Source organism: Arachis duranensis, chromosome 4, assembly GCF_000817695.3.
Source record: "Arachis duranensis cultivar V14167 chromosome 4, aradu.V14167.gnm2.J7QH, whole genome shotgun sequence".
NCBI classification, from domain to species: Eukaryota; Viridiplantae; Streptophyta; class Magnoliopsida; order Fabales; family Fabaceae; genus Arachis; species Arachis duranensis.
This window is the reverse complement of record NC_029775.3, coordinates 110,734,287-110,740,856: the sequence shown is the minus strand read 5'-3', so window position 1 is coordinate 110,740,856 and position 6,570 is coordinate 110,734,287. Positions and strand designations below refer to the sequence as shown.

The window sequence follows — 6,570 nt, the reverse complement described above, 5'->3', positions numbered from 1 at the left end:
CGTTCCCGGTTCTCCTGTAGCTGGATCCTCCGGAACCACAAGAATCCTTATTTAAAAGTGTATTATCATACCTATGTTCCTTGCGGAAATAGAAGGCGAAATCAATCCATTTTTTTAGTTCTACGTTTTACATTCATTCTTTCTATTTTTTATTATTTTAATAATATATTATTATATATAGAATTAGATTCTATTTTATACTCCTCAATATACTCTTTTCTACTCATCCTATTCCTATTAACTGAATATATATATTCAGTTAATAGGAATAGGATGAGTAGAAAAGAGTATATTGAGGAGTATAAAATAGAATCTAATTCTATATATAATAATATATTATTAAAATAATAAAAAATAGAAAGAATGAATGTAAAACGTAGAGGTGTTTTTCGTAGCAGTTATCAAGTTTTAAGAATAATAATATCTCATGTTTAACCATACTTACAAAAAATTACATCAAAATTCAATCTCTAATGTATTTTTTGAGAAATCACTACAAGAAAAAGTAATATTTGTAACAAAAAAATTTGTTACAAAAAACCGAAATTTTGAAACAAAAAGAATTTGTAACAAAAAAGGGGTCGTTGTAGTATGTCCCGTTACAAAAAATTTTTGTAACAAAAAATGGAACTGTTACAATTCAAAGTAATATTTTGTAACAAATTTTTTTGATACAAAAAACCGAAATTCGTTACGAAAGTGATAACAAATTTTGATCTTCAAAATATTTTTGGTAACAAAATATTTTTTCCTATCATAAAATTTTGTTACAAAATATCACTTGATTTTGTAACTTTTTTTTCTTTAGTTACAAAAGCACAATATTTACTTTATAATAAATTTTTTATTTTTTAATATAAATTGCATGCATAATTTATCAAATTATTTTTTTAATTAACTGATATATTAACTACTTTACTGAGCAAATCGACATTTATATCATATGTAAAAACATAGATAATTCAAACATACTTCATTTAACTAAGATTGTTTTAAAACAAAATAACATTAGTGTCTACATTGATTAGTTTTACAAGTTATATTTCATACACTAGTTCAACCAAAAGTTAAAAGTGTAACATAGATTAATATCTTTATGAATCAAAATATTCTTGAGTCCTTTAGGTATCATATTGTCACCATTTTAGCACTCCTGTAAATGAGAAAAACCGAAACCAAAAATTAGAAACAAGATATAACACCAATTATAAATTTTTTCATTAACTTTTATCCAAAATTTTTATACAAATTTTGGCAAAACCTCCCCTAAAACTTGGATATTTCCACCGTTTACGATTCCATCAAAAAACAGCCAATTCATTACTTATTTCTCAACTAATACACAATATAATAATTCCAGGACACAAGTTACTAGAATTGTAAATTTGGGAACAAAATAAAGACCCTAGATGAAATTAAACATATAATATCTCACTAGTACCTGGATATAGACATGAAAAACAAGTAACCATAAAAGTTTTAATTGTTCTTATTTTAGATACAAAAGCTAATCCAACAAACTTTCTAAATCTAGATAGACTGAGCAAGCAACATTTTTCATTTCACAATATAGCCTACTAACAATCAGATAATATAAATTCCAACTGACAGTTTCATTTTTTCATTTGCATACATCCTCAAAAGATTATAAGCCACATTTTATAATCATCAACAAATATGCAGGATTACTTATTACCTCTTAATCAAACATATATAATTAAATTGTTTTGAAAATGCTCACTAATTCACTATGCACATATCAACATTCAGAAGAACTTACAAGAATGGCGATTAATTTGTCATTAGGGCTCTACATGACCAGCAAGTTTTCTCCTTCCTTTTGCAAAGAATACAAATCTCTCTTGTACTTTCTCAATCTCAATCTATGCTGCACCAACAGAAAATCGAATACACTGTCAAGCTTATATTCCATCCTTTAACCCCCCCTCCCCATAAACTCCCATATACTGCATATTGCATTAATTTACCCCTCAAGAAACCCAGTCCAACATCCCCCTAACAAAAAAAAAAACAGATAAACCCGATCATAACATTATAGAAACTCTACTCCATGACACCATGAACACAATATCAAACGTGCAAAATAACATAATATAAACTCCAATAATGTTTTTCAAATTGGATAATTTTCAGTAGAAGAAACAAGCTGCTGTTGTGTTAAGCATTTTGCAGAAAAATCAGATTTGACATCCATAATTCAAAAATTCACCATAAATCATAAACTTAACGAAAAGTCTCAAATTTAATAGTCCAGCTCCCTATATTCCTTAGCTTAATCCAGACTTGGTTCTATGCAATTCTGATAATCACAGAATTAGTTATAGATTTTCAAAATTTCTAACTTCATTTAAAATAATGCAGAAAATCAGATCCAACGATTTAACTTTAAAAGATCATAACTAATATTCCAGTTAATACGAAACCTTCAAAATTGAATCTTAACAATTACACTTAATATAATTTACTTTATTCTTACTCTCTTATCATTTCAATCACTATTAAATTACTTATTCACTTTCAAAGTTGCCATTTAATTTCAAAACTCAGATTTTCAGCAATCAATTCAACATTTTAAGATTCAGCCCTCCAAATCTTCTCTAAAACCCAACTCCAATGAATCACCAACTAAGTCCATTACAATAATTAAATAATAAGTTCAACAACAACAATTTCAATTTAATCCATCAAAATATAGAATTCACAACAATCTCTCATCAAACACTTCCTAGTTCACGCAAAATCAATCTCATAAAATCAACAAATTCAATCAAAGTTTCAATCAAAATTTCAATCATTCCAATCAGAATCTCAGTCAAAATTCAACATTCATATAATCAATCAATTATTCACTATAATTAAACCTATTTGTAATTATCCAGCAAACTCTATGGACATTCTTAAATTAAATCGTTTAAGTTAAACCCCCTACCTTGATGTCGCAATTAAAAAAAACTGAAGGCGGAATAAGGGCCGGACAGCTAGCAGAACTGCACCCTCGACATCGTAGCCTCATCATTCTACCATGAACTAGCATTGGTGGCAGCAGCAACCTTCAGTAATGGCGATGGCAGGGTAACTCACGGTGACAACTTTATCCAATACAAGCAGTTTCAGTGACAAGCTTCACAGTAGAACGAATTGGGAAAACACAGAAGAATCAGAAACAGGCAAAGCTTACCAAAATAGTAGTGGTTCTGACAGTGGTTTTCGACAGCAGTGGCGGCATGCAGCTCGACGGCAGACTCCACCCACGACAGCAGCGGCGATCACAATGGCTCCTCTAGCTCATGCGGTCCTATCTCCCTTCTTCTACGCCTCTGGCAGCGACGACCAAGGCTCCAGTGACGGCTTCGTTCATCATCTCTTCTCTCTCGCTTCAGTCTCTCTCGCTCTCCTCTGTTCGCGGTTCACGGCGGCGGCAGAAGCTCCAGCGATGACGGCAAGCACCACAAACAGTTACATTTCGAGCTTGATGGAAGCCAGAATGGCGACGGCAAGGCACAAACAGCGGCGACTCTGGGAGACAACCCCTCATTCGTGAGTCCTCCCTCTCTGTGCGAGCTCTCTTCTCGACAGCACAGTAGCAACTCTCTCTTCTCTGGGCTCGACAGTTCGGTGGTGGCGGAACGAGTTGGGCGTGGTGCAGCTCCGTTCAGAGTGTGTAGGTGTGTGACAGAAGGAGTGTGAGCTGAGTGGGTGTGGTGCTGAGCGTGTGTGCACCGCAGTGAGGGTGAGGCACAGGGGTTAAAGGCGCAGCTGAGTATAGTGAAGGGATTAGGGTTTCATTTTAGGAAATTAGGTTTTCAATTTTTAATTTGGGAATTAAAGTTAGAAATTAGGAATTTATAAAGGAATAAAGATAAATATAAATAGATTTTTTAATAAAATTGGAAGGTAGAATAATTTTAAATTATATAAAAAAATATTTAAAAGCATTATTTATCAACATATTATTAAGTTCAATTAATTATTTTTAATTTAAATTATAAAATAAACATATTCATCACATTTTGTCTTTAAGTTACATGAATTAATTTTTAGTTAATTTTAAAAATCTAATTATTAACAAAAATTATATATTAATTTTTTTGAAGAATATAAAATAATATTTATAATTTTTAAAAATTGATGAATACAAATAGTATGTAAAAAATTATATACCCAATTTTTTTATTCTTAAAGTGTTTAACGTTTTGAAAATAAAATATACTTATATTTTGTGACAACTAATTAACTTGTTATCAATAATATTGAATTTTGTGATAAATTAATTTTTTGTTACAAAATAATTGGAGTTTTTGAAACAAAAAATTGTTTTGTTACAAAATAATTGGAGTTTTTGAAACAAAAAAAAAATTGTTACAAAATATTTCGAATTTTTGCAACTTCTTTTTTTTTTTTACAAAATATTACAATATTTTGTAACAAAACACCATATCGTTACAAAAACTAACATAATTTATAACAAAATAAAACAGGTTGTTACAAAATATTATCATGTTTTGTAACAATTTATAATGTTGTTACAAAACATTATTCTTTTATAACAATCATTAATTATTATTACAAAAAACTATTTTTTTGTAACAATTTTAAATTTGATACAAATTTTTTGTTACAAATGTTCCATTTTCTTGTAGTGAATACATATTTAATGTTAATTTTTTTGCAAGATTATCTAACATTAAATATGTATTTCTCAAAAAATATATTAGAGATTGCATTTTTATACAATTTATTGCAAACATAATTTAAAAAATGAGATATTATTATCTTTAAAATTTGATGATTTTTCATTGAGTATATATTTTTTTGTAATTTTTTTGTTAATAACTAATAATATGTTTAAAAAATCACAAAAAATATAGTATTCTTTTATAAAAATCACAAAAAATTTTGTTAACAACTAATATTTTTAGAATAAAAAAATAATTAATTAGTGTTAATTTAAAAATAAAAATTATTGTCCGCTTAATTTTTTTTTATTAACAGAAAATAGATAAAAGTTAAGCTTCAATGAATTTATGAATCGGTAAGGTTGTGCACGCATATATTTCTTCCATGTAATCATGTCTTGTTAGCCGCCATATATTGGCTTGTAAAAATTTAGTAGTTTACCACCAAATGATTTTTATTTAAACGATAATTGATATTGTGGTTTTTAAAAATTTAATTATATCTACTAAAGTACATTTTTATAAATGACAACTGATTTTTTAAATTTATCATTAAATATTATTAAATTATTGATCTATTATTATTAAGTTATCATTTTCCATTTTGAAATTTACTAAACGAAGATAATGGCGGTGTGAAAATAGGGGGATGAATGGGACCCACTACTGTTTGGTGGGGGTGTGTTGGGATAATGGGGAGAAAATCTGAAATTGTCAAATTGGACTCACCCTCCCTAATATTGTCTTCAGTCTTTGTTTGAATGAAGATTAAATATTGAATGATTCCATTTCCATTTCCATATTTTGTTGGTGTTTATTTCCTAAATGTGCCATTTGTTATTATTTAGCCAATGAAAAAGGCAAGCAGTAAAACTAGCTGGAATTTGAAGTTTAGTTTGGGTAAAATATTTTAAAGAGGTATTTGTGTTTTTCAAATATTTGCAGCTTTTAAAAATTTAGAATATTTTTAAAAAAATTTAGAAATTTTTTTTTAAACTTAGTTTATATTTATTAAAATTAAAAAAATTTTTTAATTTTAAAAATTATTTTATCAAATATACTTATTATTGTTTGTACTTATTAAAAATTATTTTTAATTTAATTATCAAATACAGATGATATAATTTTTAAAAAATTAACTTTTAAAAATTAATTTTTATAAACTAAATTAAATATTTACTAAACTAAGACTTAATCATGTCTAAATATAACACAAATTGCTCCCAGCAACTTTTAAGATGAACTGATAATTGATTTACATATATATGGAAAAAGATAATAGATCAGTAGTTGCTGTGCAAATTTGAAAAACCAAGTAAGTTTATGTGCCACATCGTTCATCAAATTAAATGAAATTCGAGTTTGATCACTTCATTAGCATGATGAACTGATAATTGATTTAGATATAGCAAAAGTTAGTTATGAGTAATTAATTTGTTAATAAAGTTACCACTCAATCACTAACAACTATGTTTATAGTTGTGTGAATCGGATCGGATCAGTCAATTTGACCGAAAAATTAAATCAAACTCTTCATTGATTCGGTTGATCAATATGATCGGACAAAAAATAAAACCGTTAAAAATTAGATTGATCAGTTTTGATGAAAATAGAAGAACTGACGTTTTTTTTTTCTAACTCTCCCCCTCACCTCCTCACCTCGCGACCTCACCTCACTCTATCACCCACCGCACCATTGCCACCTGCCGTCGTCTTTTTCGTCACACCTTAAAAGACCTCACCGCGACATCCATTTTGAGGTCTCAAGGAACAGAATAAAACCGCGGCTCCGCTTCGTCTCACCTTCGTCCCTGTCTCTCATATTTGTCGTCGCCGTCGCCGTACCGTTGCTGTCATTTTCGTTCTCTGCTCT

The 6,570-nt window shown here is 28.8% G+C and overlaps 1 long non-coding RNA gene across 1 annotated transcript; it reads right to left on the bottom strand.

Moving 5' to 3' along the window:
* Window positions 1–958: 958 nt before the first annotated feature.
* LOC127746796 (uncharacterized) lies at window positions 959–3,777 on the bottom strand. Its single transcript, XR_008008576.1, has 4 exons — window positions 3,200–3,777; window positions 2,951–3,110; window positions 1,781–1,888; window positions 959–1,153 (listed from the first exon to the last, which is right to left on the bottom strand). It is a non-coding gene; the product is annotated as an uncharacterized LOC127746796 (long non-coding RNA).
* Window positions 3,778–6,570: the final 2,793 nt, after the last annotated feature.